The sequence below is a fragment of the Rhinichthys klamathensis genome, unplaced genomic scaffold (assembly GCF_029890125.1).
Source record: "Rhinichthys klamathensis goyatoka isolate OS25496 unplaced genomic scaffold, OSU_Roscu_1.1 h1tg000452l_1, whole genome shotgun sequence".
NCBI lineage: Eukaryota > Metazoa > Chordata > Actinopteri > Cypriniformes > Leuciscidae > Rhinichthys > Rhinichthys klamathensis.
The window spans coordinates 1,672,917-1,695,516 of NW_026606944.1; the positions used below are offsets into that span (position 1 = coordinate 1,672,917).

Sequence of the window (22,600 nt, forward strand, 5' to 3'; positions counted from 1 at the left end):
ACTGAACATTGGTATCATGCAATTCACCATTTCGAAAGAAATACAAACGAGGAGTAATTCACTAATGAGTTTGCCAACTAACTAGAAATTTTGTGTGAAATGAATTTCAAGCTCTGGTGGTACCTAGCCTTGTAGATGGAAGAGTGATTTCTCTGAAAGGCGGTTACCTCATAGGCGCTGTTCTGGATTAGTGGGAGTGGCTTGCGGAGCTTTGCAATGTGGTGCATTGTGGGAGTTGTTGTCTTTCATACAAATGTGCCCTAAAGTTACTTTCTGTCTTTCCTCGGTCAAGAAGGCACCAAATTCGAAAGATTTATTTATTTTATTTATAAAATATATTTTATTTATTATTTTACATTTATTTTACATTTCGACAACATATGACCCACTTTCAATAAAGATTAATGTTCCCACGAGTGAAATGCTCCTTTAAAGATGACACCTATGGAATAATGCGATCTTCAGCTGCCTTCATCCCAGGATCCACCACTTTTTTCTCCGCTACACACAGGATTCAACACTAGCTTGAGAGCATCAATGTTGACTGAACGCTTGAACAATTTGACCCTGTTGTCTTTTAAAAGAGAACTGATAAAAACACTGGATTATGACGAGATCATCAGAATCTTTAATTCAAAACCCAGGCGACTCTTTTCTTTACATGTAGGCTTAATATGCACTATAGACTTGTAGAATGTATGCAATGTTGCTTTTTTTAATGAAGCTAAACGTTATGTTATGTACATAGGTGTTGAACTCAGCCTTTTGTTCAGGGCACGACATTTCGTTCAGTTAACATGTCATTCCTTTAAATGTGCACTGAATAGAGTGTTATGTTGTTGTTGTTTTGTTAGAGCTACGTGCTCTCTAATTGATCTGCCCTATGCACTATAGGCTACTATTGTCACATGCTTGTCCTGTCTTGTGCTGCACATGGGTGTTTTGTTATTTTGGGCCATGTGCTCGTGTCATTGTCTGATCCCTCCCCCTTGTTATCTGATTATTGTTTGAGTTCATCCACCCGGGGCCTGTACCATGATGGTAGTTGAACAAACTCGGGGTTACAGGATTGGTTTTTAGTCGACAAAACCAAACCGCTGCAATCAGGCTTTATTGGTACCATGACGCAGCTCATCAACTTTCTCTGTCAATTCAGGCTTTGATCCTTAAGCTATGATTACTCCACCCGCGCGTACACATAAAAGAGTGACGTCGACACTGAACAACCAATCGCGTTCGATATGGATAGAGCGAGAGCTATATATTTTTCCGCGCAGGAGCAAGAGATTATTCTTCAGAAATATGAAGAATAAGTTAAACAATTAATGTAAATTTATGTAGGCTATCATATAATTTTTTTTATTAAATGCTAAAATGAAAATGTGTTTATTCGTGCTAATATATACATGCGTGCGTGTGTGTAGATGTATGTAAAATGTGAATGTATAGGCTATTACTTCCACCCTAAGAAAGATTGATATTCATTGATTTTTAGATGCAACCCCAACTCCAAACGTTCTTGGCAGCAGATCAAGACAAAATATAAATATATTTACCAAAACCTTTTATTATTTTTGTGAACATTTAATCACAAACACTTGTTTGCAGCAAACAGAAAAAAGTGTGAAATAAGGAAAACTGGAGGAGGGCCACCTCCTCCAGAATACACTGTGGCGGAGGAGTTGGCGCTGAGTAACAATAAGGGGCGGCCGATTATGGATGGGATTGCAAGTGCTGTACAGTCTGACCCTGGTGCTGGCTCCTCGAAGCAAGTGACACTGGGTATGTGTGTGCAATGCATTACTAATGTTTTAAAAAGAGTTAAATATGGCTGACTCTGTTCTGCAGTAGAGGGAAATACAGTGTCCCTGTTGAAGCCAGCACACATGCACACAGTCTCCCACACAGAGGTCAGTATGCAGCAGACAGAACACTATGAACATAACCTGTTTTACAACAGTTATGCTTTACATTGGCCTTTTATTTATTAGGGTGAACCAAATGATGAAGACACTCTGTCTGTGTGTTCTGAGACAGTTGCTGAGGTGAATGCACTGGGCTTTTTATTATGCCACACATTTGAATGTCATAATTAAGTGACTGGCCCTTACACATTTCTTTTATTGTAGGATTTTTCACAACCTGCCCCAGAAACTGAAGCCTCTACTACCTCAATGGGCTACAGAAGGAATGTGAACAAGGTAATGCTTTAAACCCTTGACATAAATTACATTTGTAAAAAGTCATGCCACTTTTTGTGATTTGATCAACCTCCAGAAAACGTGTAATGATTATTTGTGGTGGAATTGTTTCAGGTGGAAACAGACTCAGTCAGGGCCCTTTACAAAAGGAGTCTAGAACTAGACTGTTCACTGAAGGAGCTGGACTGTGAACTGAGGAGGCTCAAAATTAAAAAAATTAAATTGGAGATCAAACAGCTGGAAAAAACAGATCTCAGTATGTGAACTTTTTTTTAACCAAGTAACCCTTTAGTATGAACACTATGAATGTTTATTAATGTAAATTTTCTTGCTCTCTTTCTTCCTCCCTAGCCACATGACCAATAAAACAGTTTGAGACCTATCTGCAGTGTCAGTGTGCTTTTATTAAGTAAAATATTGTGTTGTGATTGCATCTCTGACAGCTGGGTGGTCAAGTCTGATGGGGTCAATTTCATCAGGGAGAAGCTGGTTTTGTGGTGGTACTCGCTCCTTTCTGATAGTGGCTATATTGTGCAGAATGGCACATGCAGCCACTATCTGTGATGCCCGCTCTGGTGACACTCTTAAATGCCTAAGGCAGTTGAAACGTGCCTTTAGGATGCCAAAGGTCATTTCGATCTTGATCCTGGTTTTACTGAGGGCCACATCGAAGCGGTTTTGTGGCCCTGTCTGAGGGTCAGGATAGGGGGTTAGCAAAAACCTCTGGCATGCATAACCTCGATCTCCTACCAACAGGCCATCAAAAAGTCCTGTCATAGAACACAAAAGGGGAAAATTGTGTAAGTTTTGCTATTGAAATTAAAACTTTAAAATGTACTGTACCAAATTTAACTTGCCTTCCTCGAAGCGCTGACACAAAATAGACTCACGGAAAATGCGTGAATCATGCACTGAGCCAGGCCATTTGGCATCCAAACTTGTAATCATGCATTCATGATCACAAGTCATCTGCAGATGAAATGTACAGTAAATAATTGTCCTATCTGTTAGTTACTATTAATTTAAATATTGATCTCAATGCAAATAAAAATCATTTCACATTGGCTATATAATAGCCCTACCTGAACATTAAGGCTGTGAAAGGACTTTCTGTTCACATAATCTGCCTCATGTTCTCCTAGAGCTGTGGAGATTGCAACATGTGTGCAGTCTATTGCTCCTATGACTCTAGGGAATCCTATCATAGGAATTAAAAATATATATTTAAAATTCTTAACAGGTAGCTAATGCAGACTATTGTATAATAGATTTCTAAGTGTGAAATATGCTTTTTTGAAGAAGAAAAAAATTAGTGTGAAAGGTTCAATTTTTTCATGTGATGTCACCCTATCAAGATATCTTACCGGCAATTTTATAAAAGCCCTCTTTTATGGACATGGTCGATAAATGTCCAGGGAACACAATGAAGCTATTTATGTACCCTTGGAGAGCGAGGACCACCTTGCGAATGGTTCGACAGACCGTGTTTTTTCCTAGATTCTCTGCATCACCGACCGCATACAAGTATGTACCACTTGCAAAAAAACGCAACGCAATACATACCATTTGCGGTACAGTAAGTGCATGGCTTCAACGAGTCATATTTGTTATGTGCGGCTCAAGAAGTTCACAAAGATAAGACATTCCTTCCGCGGAAAATCTGTATCTTTCATACAAGTAAGTATCAGGAAAGTCAAATGGATTTTGTCTGTCCCTAAAAACTCTTTCTCTACGAAGTGCTCGTCTAACAATTTGCGCGGAGATGTCCACAGGATTTGGGAGAAAAGGTGAAGCCATTGCAACAGAGAACAGACGCTGGGAATTAGTTACGTCACCTATATATTTTTCTTTGCTCACAGCTGATTGGTCAAACTTCAGTCTGAGATCTTGAATCCAGAACATAACCTGCCGGTTAGCCGTGCAGCGTAAGATACTATGATAATCGGTCTTCCACAGAAGACCGATTAAAGCCGAGCTACTTTCATAGTACGTAAAACCCAGGGTTGGCGGAAACTAAACTGGAACATAGCTGGCTAGCCACCTAAACCGGCTTCATGGTATAGGCCCCCGTTCCCTCCTGATTAGTTTCCCTTTTTAAGTCCCCTCTTGTTTGCATTCTGTGTCGGTACGTTGTCTAATGTTTACCGTTCCCCCTGATCATCCAGCACGTTTCAGGTTCTGTTGTTGTTTTGGATTTATTAGTTGTGTTTTCCCCCTCGTGGGTTTTGTTTTGTGTTTGTTTTCTTTAGTAAATAAAGATCTTTCTCCTGCACTTGAGTCCTCGCACATTTTTTGTACCAGCCGTGACATAACGTACCGACCAAATGAGGACTCAGCGGAGAGGAGGTGCGCAACCAGTCTCCTGTTTGCAATGGGAGCGGATACTCCAATTTAAGGAGCTAGTCTCCCTCCGTCAGGTTCAGTAGCACAGCTGAGGGGCTGAACCTTGGCGAGGAGGCTCGTAAGGATTTGTTTAATCATGCGCTTGACGAGCCGATGGACGGGCTGATCCGAAGAGCTTTCGATTGGGTCAGTTTTGAGGCGATGGTGGAGGGTCTCATTCGTCATCGAGAGGGAATTGCCAGGGAGATGGTCCTGAGTCCGGTGGTCCCTGTTCCGGTGGTCCCGAAACGGAGGAGGAGAAGGAAGACTCCCTCCGTGACTGTCCTGGTGGACCTTGTTCCGGTGGTCCCGGTTCCGGTGGTCCCGAGTCCGGTGGTCCCGAGTCCAGTTGTCCCGGTTCCGGTGGTCCAGAGACGGCGGAGGAGAAAGGTCTCCTCAACGACTTGTCCGGTGGCTCCTAACCCAGAGACCATCCCGGAGATGACTGCCATCCCTGACGCGCCGCCCAGTCGCCCTGCACTGCCCGCGCCGCCCATTCGCCCTGCTCTGCCGGCCCCGCTCGAGCTGCTCGCCCTGCCGGCGCCACCCCAGCGACACGTCACGTCTGCCGATTTAGAGACTGTTCACGTCACGTCTGCGATCCAGAGACTGTTCCTGTTCCTGAGCAGCCGGGGTCTGTTCCTGAGCAGCGGGGGTCTGTTCCTGAGCAGCGGGGGTCTGTTCCTGAGCAGCGGGGGTCTGTTCCTGAGCAGCGGGGGTCTGTTCCTGAGCAGCGGGGGTCTGTTCCTGAGCAGCGGGTGCCTGTTCCTGTCCCGCCCGAGGGAAAGTCTCCGCCCTGGCCATCTCCACAGCCTGCTCCACCCTGGCCCCCCGAACTCTGCGAGCCGCCCTGGCCTCCCAAACCTAAACGTTTTGTTCCTCCTGTCCCGCCCTGGTCTGTCCCTCCTGGTCTGTCCCTCCTGGTCTGTCCCTCCTGGTCTGTCCCTCCTGGTCTGTCCCTCCTGTCCCGCCCTGGTCTGTCCCTCCTGGTCTGTCCCTCCTGTCCCGCCCTGGTCTGTCCCTCCTGTCCCGCCCTGGTCTGTCCCTCCTGTCCCGCCCTGGTCTGTCTGTCCCACCCTGGTCTGTCTGTCCCACCCTGGTCTGTCTGTCCCACCCTGGTCTGTCCCGCCCTGGTCTGTCCTGTCCCGTCCCGTCCCGGTCTGTCCCGTCCCGGTCTGTCCCGTCCCTCCTGTCCCGCCCTGGTCTGTCCCTCCTGTCCCGCCCTGGTCTGTCCCTCCTGTTCCATTCTGGTCTGTCCCTCCTGTTCCGTCCCTCCGCTGAGCGCGTCCATCTCTGGCTCAGAGCCAGCCAACGCGCAAACGCACAGTTTTGGTGCGGATCCACTTGTCCGTGCAACACTTCTGTCGCGCCGCACTCCACACTATTCCTATGGGTGACGTCAAGCAACTTTAACGCGCCCGCAAAGCATCCCGGGAAGGCGGCGCTGCATTTGGAAAAATGCTGCGCGTCAAAAAAGCTGGCCGATGCCCATCTTTATGCAAATGAATCCGTTGTACGCGACGCGACTATCCAATAGAAGTAGAGCACATGGAGATGCGGGGAAGTCTCTCGAGGGTCCTTTGTTCTAGACTGTCCGCTGGCTCAAAACCACACCCATAGCGGTAAACTTGAGGAACACCCATTAATGTACAATTGAGAGGAGGCATTGCAACACCACGCTTCAGTCGTGTCACAAAAGTGGATCTGTACTATTTGAATCTGGCAGTAATGTCATGTCCCTGTACATATTTTGTCCAGACTTTGACACCCTTGCAAGGAGAGGGAACAATGCTCATTGTTCACATAAACAATCAATCGGGGGTCGGCAATCACGCCGGCGTGATCTGCTCGCTTTTTTCCTTATCAGTGCAAAAGAGACTCAAAATACTCTGTTGATTTTGATCGTACATATAAGTGTTATACATCAATCGATCCTATTAAGTGTATTTTTTTTGTGGATACTCACAATAAAAACAAAGTGTTGTGCTTTTCGTCAAATAAAGAAAAATAAACATGATGCGCGTTTTGCCTTCTCTCTGTCAGTAAAGTCCATTCTGAAACGCGTCCGAAAAATTAACTGTAACTCAGTCAATACTTGTCACAGAGATCCGAGAGATGTATCTTTACGAAGCTGAAATTCTCTTCTTTTAAATGAAGTAATTTATTTAAAAAAATATATATATACAGTTTATGTAATCCGTTTGAAACCAAGGAGAGGTACAGTTTTTTCGTTCTCCCTTCATTATCTTTAATTAGCTGAGGCCGCCACGCCCCCAGAGCTTTTCACATGGTAAATAGGAGATCTATGCATCGCACACGCGGCACGCCCCCTGATCAATGCCATAACAACACGAAGTTTCTTCATCAGATTCAGAATCACTGATAGTTCCTCGCGTTTTGAGGATGGCAGCACGCTACTCCTTCAGAGGATTATTTACAGCAGGGAAAAATTCACCTTTTCCTCAGAGGAATTTGAAACTCACGACGAACGGCTGCATTTTGAAGAACGAATTGACCCCGCCGATGATACAAGCTCGGAGTAAGTTGTTTAGTGTTATATAATTCCTTTTCTGATCATAGAGCTCAAATGAATTTTCAGACTATATTTTGCCTAGTTTTGACATAGGAAATATTACCTATACGCTCGTGTAAACTTTTTGAATAACTGCTTAGGTTATAATGATTTAGTGATATAAATCGATCCGCAAGTTTTGTTTGAGTACTTCAGTGGTCTAGTGGCAGATCTTTTGCCAAGCGTGTCAGAGGTTACGGGTTCTAATCCGCCCTCGGTATAGTTTTTTCCCCTCATCCAAACTGAATATGTTCATCAGTGGTTACAGTCTATGGGTGCTTTCACACCTGGATCGATTGGAGACGTTGTTCCGAAACAAAGGGGCGTTTCCTTTTGGCCCGGTTCGTTTGGTCATATGTGAACACAATAATCGCACTCTGAATCGAAACAAAACAACCAAGCCGAGACCGCCTAGAAGAGGTGGTCTCGGCTCGATTCCATACGAACCCTGGAGCGGTTTGTTTGTAGTGAGAACACAACCGACCCACGAACCGGAACAAATCAATGTGTTGCCTGGCAACAGACGTCAATAGATCGCTTGTCAACATCCTTTGTTGTCACATTTTTATGTTACACTGTTTGAATATTGAATTGCCTTAAGCCTGCTGTGTCAACCTGATGATTGGAAAGTACACTATTATACATATATTTTTGTTTTCACCACAGAAACATATGGGTGTATCCACGCTCCAAATCTTGGTGGTTACACATCTCCAGCACCTGGACTGACCATGAATGGCTGTCAAACTTTAGGATGAGAAAAGGAACATTCTTGGATTTGTGTGATGCCCTCCGGCCTTGGTTGACCCGGAGCACAACCAAATACAGAAAACCAGTGCCTGTTGAAGTTCGAGTTGCGATCTGCATCTGGAGACTGGCAACAAACCTGGAATACCGCTCTCTTTCCCACCTGTTTGGCGTCGGCCTGTCCACATGTTGTCTTATAACACAGGAAGTTACCACGGCCATAAACACTGCTCTGAAGCCACAGTATATTAGAACACCCTCTGCAGCTGAATTCCAATTAATAGCCAAGGTTTTCGGGACAAGTGGAGATTTCCCCAAGTAGCCGGTGCTATTGATGGAACGCATATTAATATTAGAGCTCCCCATGATGCACCAGCAGATTATTACAATAGAAAGGGTCATTATTCTATTATATTGCAAGGCGTTGTGGACAACAAATTAAGATTTTGGGACATAAATGTTGGGCGGCCAGTAGGGGTGGAGCCGAACCCGAATACGGTATTCGGAAAGGTACAAATAACGTGTTTTTTACGAATAGTTATTTCGAACAAATACTTAAAAAAATATTTGTATTCGGGAACAAGAAAAACTTTATATCAAAAAGCTGCGTTTCCTCACGAGACCGCAGTGCGTGCACGGATGAGTGAGTTAGTGAGGTTCAGGAAGAGGTGACTGACACAGGCTGCTCCACAGACACAGCAACAGAGAGGGCTCGGCTGAGCGAAAAAACACTTAACTGCATCACTATTTTTGTTGAATAGATTTTTGTACCTTAACTGGGTTCCGGAGGCAGTTTATAACTTTCGGGAAGCGGAGTTTGATCGGGAGATTATTCCATTACGCTGCATTATTGACGTCTGCAGTCGGGTGCTCTCATGTTCGCTCTGTTTACGTACGTTCGGTTAAAAAATGCTTCTGTAGTTGTGTCGAATTGTATGCACTTGTGGGAGTTATATGGTACGCAGACATCCCAAGTCTCTATTGATAGCGGCTCCCTGAAATTAGTTCAAATCTCCCGGAATCTAACGCGCATGCGAGACAGAACATACTGTGCTTCAAACTGTGTTAGCGCGCGCACGGAAGAGAGCTGAGAGCGAGAGACCTTGCTTGTGTGCGTTATGAAAGCTAGTCACCCCCCGTCACCAATCCAGTCAACTCCAAACTAGATTTTTTGGCCTATTTTGAATTTTACTCGAATACGAATACAAATACAAATACTTTTCCCCCCTCAACAAATACAAATACAGATACAAATACCGGCTGCTTTGCACACCCCTAGCGGCCAGGTAGGATCCATGATGCCCGGGTGTTTGCGCTTTCAGGGCTGTATGAGCGAGGTGTCAGAGGTGAACTGTTACTAAGAATAGAGGAAAGATTCCAAGGGGTTAATGTGCCACTTACCATTTTAGGTGATTCAGCCTACCCTCTGTTGCCATGGCTTATGACGCCTTATCGTGAGGTCAGAGGAGTAACTGAAGAGCAGATAAATTTCAACCACCGCCATAGTCAAGCACGCATGACTGTAGAGCGTGCCTTTGGACGCCAAAAAGGCAGATGGAGATGTCTCTTGAAGGTCTGTGATGCCCATATTACTCTGGCCAGCCAAATTGTCTGTGCATGTTGCGTACTACACAACATGTGTGAAATTCATAATGAACAATACCTTGACGGAGACAATGTGCTGAGGAGAGAGGAGGATGTGGACAATTGACCCTTCGCTAAGCCACACCCGAAAACCGCCACTGGCCAATCGTGGCTTAGCAACCGTAACTAGGCGCGGGAGGTCTGTCAAGCTTTCGAGCGAGGGAAACATGCCGACGCGTTGTGCGTATGGATTGTGTAAATCTGATACCCGGTATTCTAAAAGTTTGGACGGTGGGGTGGCATTTTTTCTCTTCCCGAAACCTAAAAGCCAAAGGGGAGAAATCCCGGGCGTGGATCAAGCAGTGTGGAGACCCATTCACAACTAAATGTCGACAGGATTAACAAAACAAAAAACGCCTATTGCTTGGAAATAATGGCGGTTCTTTGTTCATAATGCATTTGAACGTAAAATAAGACGATTAAAGGCAAGACGGAGGCTCACTGACATACTTTAAAATATGTTTCAGCATTTTGTTAATCGACGGCGGACGGGCTAATAACGTTAGCTGCTACCCCTGTAACTTTACCCCAATCCGATCGCGGCTCTCCCGGTGTTAGATTGATGTGTAAACTGTTTGATTTGTAATTATTATATTATTTTTTCATTTCACTTACCCTGCTGTGCATGAACATAGCTGTTCAATTTGTGTGTTTCCCATTTGAATGGTCTGCTACGGAGGCGGCTGCTGCTTGCGCTGGGACCTAACGTTATAGGCTTTGCTTTAGCTTCAATTTTGATGAAATTATTCTCTAATAAACTGCATATTATGTCGTGGATATATCCCTCGAATGCATACTGCTGTCCCTTTTGTCTTGCTCTCTCAGATATTTCACTTGTTCGCCAAAAATGACTAAATATCTCCTTGGAAATGTCTGACACCGGTGCATTCACACTGTAATAGACGTGGCAGCCGCGAAAGCTTGACAGGCGTAGCAACAGTAACTAAGAAGGGCGGGGCTTAGCGAAGGGTCAATAGAGAAGCAGATGTGATGCAAGAGCAACAGCAGGACAACGCAAGGGCTCATGACATTAGAGATGCTCTTTGTAGATATTTTTCCAGCCTGTAATCTCAAGACACGTGCTATGATGTATCTAGTGGATAAAACATTCAGGGCAGCCTCTACCTGACCTCAAACCTCTTCACTACAATGGGCCCATGGACATTTACGTTGTCACAGTCGACTGATATTCCAAGTCACTCTTTTTGATGTCATGGTGTGAATATTACAAAGTTGTAAATAGTTTTTCCTGTACAAATGTGTTATGTTTGGTCATTTTCAGGGTTATACTTAAACAAAAAGTTAAAGAAGGCTGGCATTTAATCAATATACAGTTTTATTACACTAGACTATACCGAACTCAAGAACTATACCGTCTTTCTGGTCTTCCAACCCCCGTCCATCAAAGAAATATCCACGGCCAACGGACCACAGTGTGTTAGCAAGGCTACCTAGATCAGCTGACACAAAAGCCGGTAAGAATGATCTTACTTTTGGATTATGGAATATTCGATCGCTGTCAAACAAAGGTCCTCTTGTGCATGATCTGCTCTCGGATCTTAGGTTTGACTTTCTTTGCCTAACTGAGACGTGGCAACAAAGTAATGACTTCTCTCAACTTAATCATTCTACTCCCCCGGGCTATGTTTACATCTGCAAACCCCGTGCATCGGGCCGTGGTGGGGGTTTAGCAATATTACACAATGATAAATGGAAAGTCTCAGAAATACCCATGCCTGAATACACCTCATTTGAATCTACTACATTGCAAATTACTGGGTCAATTCCTACGATTCTTGCTACTGTGTATCGCCCCCCTAAGACCAACTCTGTTTTTCTACATGAACTTTCTGTGTTTTTAACTTTTCTTTCTTCACTGTCTCCTAATGTGATCCTGCTTGGGGACTTCAATATTCATATTGATAATACTGGTAGTGTATCCACAAGGGATTTTTTATCATGTCTTGATGGCTTTGGTTTACATCAATTTATCAATTCACCTACCCATGTAAAAGGTCATACCCTGGATCTTGTGTGTTGTTCAGGTCTAACTCCTCATAATTGTACTACTTCTGATCTGTCCATATCCGATCATATGTTGGTGTCGTTTAATGTTCAGTTACCTGTTTTTAAGCACAATCAATGCCGTTCTATCTCATTCCGGAACATAAAAAACATTGATGTTACGATCTTTGCTGAATCATTTTCCAACCTTTGTAGTAATGTTCACTATTCCACCCCAGACGACCTGATTTTACATTACAATAATGGATTGCAAACTATCTTAGATGTTTGTGCTCCATTAAAAACCAGGTCGGTTTCATTTGTTAAGTCTGCTCCTTGGTTTACTCCAGAACTACGCATATTAAAAGTTAAAGGTCGACGCCTGGAGCGATTATATGTTAAGACTGGACTTGTGGTGCATAAAGAACTGTATTCTGAGCATATGAAAAATTATAAGGTTGCCCTTACTACAGCTAAAACTGATTACTTTGCCAGTGTGATTAGTTCTGGCGAAGGGAATTCAAGAACTCTCTTTTCTGTGTTAAATAATATTTTAAAACCACCTGATTCTTTTCCCTCACATCTTTACTCTGCTGATCTCTGTGAAAGTTTTATGTCGTTTTTCATAAGGAAAATTGAAAACATTCATCAACAAATGTCTGTGACAAAGTTAGACAGCTGTCAATTTAACCCTTGCTCTGATCAACCTCCTAATTTTATGCTTACCTCTTTTGAACTACCAACCATCGAGGAAGTAAGTACTATTATTAATAAGAGTAAATCTACCACATGTCAGTTGGACCCTATTCCAACGTACCTGGTTAAATCCTGCCTGTCTTCTCTATCTCCTTTAATTATGGAAATTATACATTCTTCACTTACTTCTGGAATTGTGCCATCTCAACTGAAAACTGCTGTGATAATTCCTTTACTTAAAAAACCGGGGGCTGATTCAAGTAACTTTGATAATTTTCGCCCCATCTCAACTCTTCCTTTCCTTTCTAAAATTTTGGAAAGGTGTGTTGCAGCTCAAGTCCAGAGTCATCTGTCTCACAATGGTCTGTACGAGCAATTTCAATCTGGGTTTCGACCTTACCATAGTGTTGAGACTGCTTTAGTTAAGATCTCTAATGACCTATTGTTAGCTGCTGACTCTGGACTTTTATCTATCTTAATCTTACTTGATCTAAGTGCAGCATTTGATACTGTATCACACAGAATCATGTTGCACAGATTGGAGACTATTGGAATTACTGGCACCCCTTTGACTTGGTTTCAATCATATTTTTCGGACCGTACTCAATTTGTTCAGCTGAAGCAGTTCTGCTCAAAGACTTTGCATGTCAAAACAGGTGTCCCGCAGGGCTCAGTATTGGGTCCTCTTTTATTTATAATTTATCTTTTACCCCTTGGTAATATTTTTAGGAAATTTGGCATTCAATTCCACCTATATGCCGACGACACCCAACTTTATCTGTCCTCTAAACCTTCCGCTAATTTTCCTCCATCGGTCCTCTCAGACTGTTTGGCTGAGATTAAAGAATGGTTTTCTTTAAATTTTCTTAAACTTAACCCCAGTAAAACTCATCTGTGAAAATTGACGATCTACCGGTCTCTATATCTAGACAAGTTAAAAGTCTGGGGGTCATTTTGGACAGTACTCTTTCATTTGAAGCACATATAAACAGTCTCATCCGCTCTGCTTATTTTCATATACGCAACATCAATCGACTTCGTCCGGCTCTTTCAGTAAAGAGCACGTCAATTCTAGTCCATGCTCTAGTTACGTCCCGTCTTGATTTTTGCAACAGTCTTTATTATGGATTGCCTTCTAAGGTACTCAATAAACTTCAGTTAGTACAAAATTCGGCTGCCCGCATCATCAGCAGAACTCCCCTTTCTGAACACATTACTCCCATACTAAAACACTTGCACTGGCTCCCGGTAAAATATCGTATTGATTTCAAAATTCTTCTTCTTATTTTTAAAGCACTCAATAACCTTGCTCCTTCATATTTATTGGACCTTCTTAATATCTATACTCCATCTCGGACTTTAAGATCGTCTTCTTCGCTCACTCTTGTTCTCCCTAGAACCCGCACTACTTCTATGGGGTCCCGGGCTTTTAGCTTTGCAGCTCCTTATTTATGGAACCTGCTGCCACAGGATGTGCGAAACAGTGAAAGTATTCATGTTTTTAAATCTCGCCTCAAGACCCATCTTTTCCGGCAGGCTTTTATGTGATTATTTTTATTTTTTATTTTTTATTTTACTTGTATCTAAGGTTGTAAAAATGAGTATTTGATTATTGTTGATTTGTTTTATTGTGTTTGTAAGGTGTCCTTGAGTGTCATGTAAGGCGCCTATAAATAAAATGTATTATTATTATTATTATTATTAGACTGTCACAGTAAATACAATTCAATACTAGTATAGACAACAAATATGTAACATTTTTCCTTCCTTCAAGTATAGACAATCCTAAAGATGTATGAATTACAGTGAACAGTTTTTTACAGATTATTCTAAAATGCAAAATTATTCAAACAAACAAAACTTGTCTTTGACAATAACAAAATTCTCCTTAGAAAAAATAAGTTTGGTTTCATTAAAAAATATAAATAAGTTATTTGTTCTATTTATATATTGTTTTATCTATTTGAAAAATATAAATATAAATAAAAATGTTCTCTCTGAAAAAGTAAAGATTTTTCCTCTTTATATACAACACTTGTGGAACATGTTTGAACAATTTATCATTTTTATAATTAATTGTAATTTATAACCAGAATTGTATTAGGATTGGTTTTCCACACAACTAAGTTCTACTAGTTAAAGGATTCGTAAGAGGTGTCGTCAAAATGTATTGTGTTGTGACCAATATGCAAAATAGTGGATACACAGGCGGATCAGACCTTTCAACAGGCTGTGGGTGGACTGTGGGCTGTGGAGCATGAGGTGGTGGAGGGTAAAGAGAATGCTGCTGTGGATGCTAGGGCTGGGTATCGTAACAAAATGTTCGGTACCGATACCGATACCTTGACTTCGATACCGGTTCCTGAACGATACTTTTTTCGATACCAAATTACCAATTTTATGTAACCAGGTTTAACAATATAACATTACCTAATTTTTTTTTCAGTTTGTTGACTTTTTTTACACTCATATTTTGAGTATGTAAAAAAGCACCAATGCTAAAGTTTTCTATGTTTCCTAATCATTTAACAACATGTATTCTTTACTTCAATGAGCTCATTGTTTCTGCTTTAACTTAATGCATTAATTAAGGATGAAACTGAATGAAAATTAATTGAAATGCATTACACTGTCACCTCTGATAACAGATCACTCTAAATTGTAATTTAGACATGCATTTTCTGTAAAGCTGCTTTGAAACTATATGTATTGTGAAAAATGCTATACAAATAAATGTGAATTAAATTAAATATAGGCTACTGGGGGGCGGGATATATACCTGCACGTGAAGCTTGCAGCAAAGCACTGGCAAAAGTAGCCTAATGATTATGGATGTGGAAACAATAATAATAATAATAATAATTCATTACATTTATATAGCGCTTTTCTAGGCACTCAAAGCGCTTCACATGGAAGGGGGGAATCTCCTCAACCCACCACCAATGTGCAGCATCCACTTGGATGATGCGACGGCAGCCATAGTGCGCCAGAACGCTCACCACACACCAGCTTACTGGTGGGGAGGAGACAGAGTGATGAAGCCAATCAGTGTATATATATATATATATAGGGATGATTAGGAGGCCACGATGGACAGAGGCCACTGGGCAATAGCAAGGAGATATTTTAATTGTTTATTAATGAACAAGTGTTTACTAATGGTGTGTTCACACCGAACGCAAATTTAATTATTTGTGCGAGTAGATTACATACATAGTCAATGCAAAGACGCGAATAGACGCATCATTCGCGCCGGGCGTCGCGAATGACGCGAATGAGCTGAAGATTCAAGCGTCGAACTAGACGCGATAGACGCGTATTTGACGCTCTATTCGCGTTCGATGTGAAGACCATTACTCTCAAGTGTATTTTGTGCGCTTCAGTGCCTAGATTTACCGTGTTGCCGGTCTTGGCAGCAATGATCTTGTCGAAAATATTGCATCGCGTGCATCTGGCATCGAGTCTGGCACATGACATAGGTACACTTTGGATCATTTCCACATATTTTCTATCTATCTGGGTTGGGACGCACGCTTACACACACACACACACACACACACACACACACTGCAGCCTCACGTGCGACGAGCCGCGTCTCTGGGCAGCCGCGTAATCTAGTGTTTTTCCGCCACAGCCAATCATGCTGCATGCTTATTGTTTCACTGACGTTGACGAGATTAACCACTTAGGTACCGAAATGTGGTACCGAAAAACAAGACATGTTTCGATACTCGGTAGTATCGAGGCAATTCGGTCGGTACCTAAAAAGTACCGAACTCGGTACCCAGCCCTAGTGGATGCCACATCTGTGGTGGTCCAGCGTACATGGGAGGTGGTTCGGGGGGTGGTGGTCCAGGTTGTGTAGATGGGGGTCCAGATGATGGTGGTAGTGGTCCAGGGTGTGTGGGTGTAGCATTGAATTAATATGTAGGGGGAATGATGCAAGATGAATTGTAGGGCAAATTTTGCTGTGGTTGTAATGCACTCATTAATGTTCCAAGCAGCTGCATAAACATTTGCTGATTGGCCTGTTGTTGTGCCTGCATTGCACTGAACCTTCTATCCTCTGCCTCCTGCTGAGACCTCATCATATTCTCAAAGAAAGCATTATCTTGGGCTTGATGGGCTCCATCCACATCTCGCATCTGCTCCAGGAATCTTCTTTGTTCTGTTTGGTACTGAAACAGTTCCTCGACCGGAGAAGATTTTGTTTTCCTCTTCCTGGATTGACTACCGGGAATGGGCAGTCGGGGTGTCACTTTCTGTCTTCTGCTTTCTTCTGCCTCTATGTCAGTGGACTCCAGTGTGGTGTCCAGTGATTCTTCACTCTCCACTCTCAAGTCCTGTGCTGCAGCATCTTCTCCTGTCAATAAAAGCAAGTAACACAATTACTGATATGATTAATCATCAGAGGCTAAATGTGTTAATGGCAATATCAGTAGTATGGTCCCTGTACTTTGGCCAACAGATTTTAAATTTTAAACGAAAAAACAAAAACGAAAAATGGCTCGTTACCATCAGTAATTAGGAAAATGAAAAACGGGAAACAAACCATTTTTCAGCTCATTTTTCGTTTTGATATTAAAAAACAGATAACGAAAAACAGATAACAAAAAAACAGATAACAAAAAAAAAATCTCGTAATCCGATTTTGTTTGATCTGTTTAGATTTCGGAAATTCAAATATGAGTGTATAAATCTTATTCCTCAATTTTGCTTTGGTTTTTTTGCGCGCACTGTCCTTCAACAGAGTGGTCGTATGAGATAACCGAAGTCCGTACCACAGTAATTATGTAGGCTGTGTGTGCATGAATAATGAAATTAATAACAGAAAGATTAAATTGGTACAAAAAAAATTCTGCCATTACATATGCTAAATAAAATTATTCGAATAAAAAACATCGATGCACGGTCCACTTAAATGAATGGCATGAGGGCGCATTATTATTAAGGCTCTCTACCATAATTTCTCCATTAGCTCCATTAGTTCCTCTAAATTGTTTTGGATGTAGAATTCTGTTTCCTCTGCAGAGTTTCGTCTGCCTGTCCTGTCAAGTTCATAATTACTGTTTTTAGTTTTGTTGCATGAATATCCAGGGTATTTGCTGTGACATTATTTCGCCCATGGATATGTTTAATGACTGACACAGTGTTTCCGACACAATGACAGTATACAAATACGCTGCAAATACACTGCTAGCGTCAAATCAGATAGGCCTAATGAGATTTTTTTCGTTTTCTGTTTTTAATATCAAAACGAAAAACGGTTTGTTTCCCGGTTTTTGTTTCCATACTTACTGCCTAATTGGGAAACGAGCCGGTTTTCGTTTTGGGCTTTTTCGTTTCAAAAGAAAATCTCTTGGCCGCAAAGTACACAGACCATTAAAAGTAAAACTACTCTGACAAGTACAATTTTCTCAAAAAAAGTTACTTGAGGAAATGTAGCCTTTGTAGCAAATTGTAAATTTAAAATAGCAAGGGGTTACGTTACTCACCCTCTCCGTCCAAGTCCACATCAACTGAAGAGCAGGTGCTGGGAGAAACAACTTCACAGGAGTCGACAATATCCACTGGTTCCACCACTGGTTTCGTTCCAAGTATTTTGTCCAACTCATCGAACCAGGGACATTTGTCTTTCTCATCACTTGTACCTCCACTTTTGGCAAGGTGGTCTCGTACCTTTATGTACTGCTGTTGGAGTTTTTTCGCCTTTGCGCGGCACTGCTCGACGGACCGTTCATAACCCCTCTCTTTCATTTCATAACTGATCTTCTTGTACACTTCGGTGTTCTTATGTGAAGTCTCCAACATCCTGGAGATGTGTTCTTCCGACCAAATATCAATGAGGCATTTCACCTCTTCGTAGCACCAAGTCAACCCGCGATTCATTTTGTGTTTGTGTTTAGGCTACTGTTGTCATGGCGATGTCCCACAATGGAATGCGCGACCTGCACGCATGAGGTAGTAAAGTAATGGCGTAAGGAAAGCCCTGGAAGGGTGCGTGATTTGGACCGCTTTACAACAGTGTGGTGTGAACAGAGGGACGTATTAAATTGTTTTGGAACAAAATATTCTGTTTCGGATCTGTTCTGGAACAAAACAAATCGATCCAGGTGTGAAAGCACCCTATATCAAGCAGTTGTGTGCCTTTTATTTTGTGATTTCACCGGAATGAATAGTGTCCGCCACAACGGCGATAGATTGAAGAGCGCGTCCAAATGAAGACTGCGCGCGTGCCACCACAAGAGAACACTGTATCCATGACACTGATAGCAGCGGACACGAGCGCTTAGCTTGAGTTCAAAAACAAAACATTTTAGTGCTAGATCTCTTATTTAAGAGCGGACTAAATGAATGCTCTGCTAGTTAACTGGAGATGTTTTATTTGTATTAGGTACATCCGTGCCTCAATGTTTCCAAAAGTGGTGGGTACAAAATGACTCATGACGAAATCTGGTGGGGACGCGTACCCACCGCCCCCACCAAAATCGACGCCTATGCAAATATGTGATACTGTCTAAATACAATATATTTTTTATATATAAATGTTCAGTTTTGGTTAGTCTATTAACCCAGGCTGCCAAGGCAACTGCAAAAGGCTGCAAATATAAATGGACAGATGTCAGCATCAGTGAGATGTACCGCTAACTTACCTAACTAACCATCAGCCTTCAGAAATCATTCTGATATGATTTTTTTTTTTTTAAATCAATGTTGGAAACAGTTGTGGTGCTTAATTTTTTTTAACCTGTAATAGTTTTAAGTGATAGTAATGACTTTAAGTCTTTACGTTCTTAGGAAAGATTTCTATTTTGAATAAATGCTGTTCTTTTTAACTTTTTATTCATCAGTGAATCATTCTTAGTTCAGGCTGCCTCACAGCACCTTGATGGGCCATTGGGGGAGTGTCTTTAGTCTTCCCACCGAGGTGTAAATCACATTAATATTCATAGCCATTCACACTCCCACGCATACAGCAGTGCTGACCAAAAACTGAAGTAAGAAATTTAAATCATTATATTGTTGTTTGTGAAAGAGTGGTCAGAATGATTTTCACTTCATGTTGAAGTAAAAATTCTAGCCTACAAGAATAGTAACTCAAAAGTCTTGTGGACAACTATTCAGTATGTGTTAAATGGCCTTATTGCGGTGACATTTTTTCCCCCAAAACGTACTAACCACGCATAATTTTTTTTTTTTCTATAAAATGCAAACATGTACATCCATTTTGCTCACATATTATTGTAGCAGAGTTTGTGCTGAATACAGCAAATTTATATGTTGGCAAATGGTATGATTTAAGTAGCTGAAATAAGCACAAATGTCAGGGCATGTCAAAACATCTCAAGGGCCCCAAAAACACCTCAGACCCCAGAGGGTTAATAACCATGTCTTGGAAAGACAAAGACTAAGGGGTTGTTCATATATCGCGTCTTTTGCGTGCTCAAGTTTGTTATTTCAAATGTACGTGCTCATAATGGAAGTGATGCGGTCGCGACAGATGTGATCAAGCGTCTGATTGACTTGTCAAACGCGTGCGTTTCGACAACCAAGGGACACGCGATTTGCCATAAAAGTGCGCGTTCTTAACTTGCTTGTGGCATTTTGGTTTTGTTAGACCTTAATGCTGCATTCGATACCATATGTACATATTATTGGATAGATTGCATACAGGGGACCGACCGGTCTGTGTGGAACTGTGTTAAATTGGTTTAAATCTTACCTCTCAGATCATTCCCAATTTGTCTACCTGGGTTCTAACAGATCTCAGACTGTGCCTCTGTGTCAGGGTGTCCCTCAGGGGTCAGTTTTGGGTCCTGTTTTATTTAGTGTTTATATGCTCCCTCTTGGGCAGATCATTCAAAAGTATGGCCTGAGCTTTCACTGTTACGCGGATGACACCCAGATGTATATCAGCTCTCAGCCTGATATCAATTTCAAGATCTCAATTATGCAAACATGAACGCATTGACGTTGCTCGTGGGGAATATTCCCTTCGAAAACAAAACTCAGCCACTGTGTCTTCAGCGGTTCGGATTTAGGAACATTAAAATGACTGCTGTGTTCCTTATTACACCCAAGAACAGAATACCACAATCGCTTATGCCGAGTTCAGACTGCACGATTTTAGCCCCGATTTTGGCTTGCCGACAGGTTTTGAGAAATCGCCGACAAATGCCCGAAATCACAGGCAAATCGGTGCTCGTTCACGCGAGTGACAATCACGCAGTGTGAATGAGCAAAGACGCGATCTGAGAGAATCGCCGACGAGTCGCCGACGCCCGTGAGATATTTGGCATGCTAAATATCTGGACCTGTCGGCGATTCACAATCCTGCTGTGTGAATGTGTTCTGACTGAAAACTACATCGGCGATGACCGACAGCCAATGAGAGAGCAAGATACAGGGAGGAGGAGGAGGAGTTATAGACCAGAATATCAGTATTTTAATAGAATAGACCTATATTTACAATTATATCAAACAGAAACAAAGCACAAACATTTGCGTGACCAGCAGCAACAGCAGGACGTCATTTGCAAAATTATTTATTTACCCCCAACTCTCTTTGCAAAACACAGTCCTTGCTCCCCTCGTCTTCCCAACCATTTCCTGCATAAACTGTTTTTTTATTTTTTATTTTCGCTAATCAGTGCACAGACAATTTGGATCGCAATCTTCTTGTAGGCTATCATTTTTAATAACAAATTCAGTGTCGCGCGAGAACTCCGGTCTCACGCACGCGTGATCTTCCGTTATTTCCTATCACTTCTCGTGTTTGTTTGGTTGTGAAACGCATATATATCATATAGAGATGACCTATATGATGTCTATGGTGAAACGTAGTTTGCGGACCAGGCAGAAGTTGTCTGCGATTCTTTCTTTTGTAATGTCATGCAGTGTGAAACCTCCTGTCGCCGATCCATCGTGCAGTGTGAACACAGCAGCAACTGAATGTTACCCCAGATAGTCATGCAGTGTGAAAACAACAGTGACCCGATTATTTTGAAAATCGTGCAGTCTGAACTCGGCATTAGACGCCATTCTGCTCATAGACAGTGCTCCAGCATATCAACAATGACCGCGCCGGTCCGCGCGGACTATGATTGACATGAGCGAGGGCGGGTCTGTGTTGAAACGCTGCTGTCAATCAACAATCGTGGGAGGGGCTTCCGTTTTATTGATGTCACAAAAACGAACGGCTCAATTTGAGGCAGGGGAAAACATATAAGGAGATTTAAAAAAAAACACTGGATGGATTTTTATCATTATATGATGGTTGTGTACAGGCACTGCCAACACACATTTCAGTACAATCAACTTGTAAAAGTGCATGTACCATTATATGACCCCTTTAAAAATATTTACTAATTAAGAAATTAAAATGTAAACAAATGAGGTAAGGTAACACTTCAATAAATAAAGCTTTAGTGCAGCTTGTCTGCTTAAACATTTACAAAAATGAAATGGTGAAAAACTTGTACAACAAAATGTAAACAAATGCAATGAGGTACTGTAACACTTCAATAAATAAAGTTTTTTAAGTGCAATTTAAAGCAGCCTTGTGTTTTTTACAAAGTGCACTTATTTCGTTTACACACACTCAACTTTTTTTTACAAAAAGATAATGTTAAGACTAAGTGCTCACAGCACCAGTCCCTTTAGTTAGTAGTTCCAGTTTAACAGTGGCAAGTTGCAATGCAGGAAACAAAGTTTCTCTGCGTTTACTCCAGTGAGCCTGTTCCTCTTCTTCTCATAAATTTAACCAACCTCACTAAACCAACCTCTCTCACTTGGAACAGTTGATATTTCCTTGCCAATGGTGCAAGGAGGCTCAGTCGTGACCCATTCTGTTTCCACCATTCTAGTGATTGACCACTCTTTCGGTCAAGAAGTGGCTCCCTGAGGTAAAGATTCAGTTCCTCTGTGATGTTCACTCTCATTTCCAGAGGTGTTTGAGCTCCAAGGAAGTTGGCAAAAATTTGATCAACAATACCAGTGGGTTCCTCTGCCTCTCTTCTTGATTGTTTAGGATGACTTTTTGGTCCTTGGCCTTCTTCCTGGGTGGCAGTGACTTCTGGTTGTGCTAAGGCAGTAGCATGTTCCTCCACTATCCACTTTTTGGCTTTATCCAGGGTGTCTGCAGCTGTAAACCTATGGCCTTTATAATGCGGATCCAGCAGTGTTGCCAACACCAAACATTTGTTGTCTTCTATTTTGGAAAACCTTCTTTCCGAGCTCTGCACCATTGTCTGTCTCAGTGTTTGGTTTCCTCGGGTTGTGGGACCCTCTACTTGAAGAAGCATCTTCAGCAAAGCAATACTGGGAATAATGCAAGAGGAAGATGCTTCTGCTT

The 22,600-nt window shown here is 42.1% G+C and overlaps 1 long non-coding RNA gene and 1 pseudogene across 1 annotated transcript; one reads left to right on the plus strand and one right to left on the minus strand.

Moving 5' to 3' along the window:
- Nucleotides 1-2,305: 2,305 nt before the first annotated feature.
- On the plus strand, nt 2,306-2,583 carry LOC130071718 (uncharacterized). Its single transcript, XR_008804037.1, has 2 exons — nt 2,306-2,457; nt 2,553-2,583. It is a non-coding gene; the product is annotated as an uncharacterized LOC130071718 (long non-coding RNA).
- Nucleotides 2,584-2,606: 23 nt separating this feature from the next.
- LOC130071668 (putative nuclease HARBI1) lies at nt 2,607-3,998 on the minus strand (annotated as a pseudogene).
- Nucleotides 3,999-22,600: the final 18,602 nt, after the last annotated feature.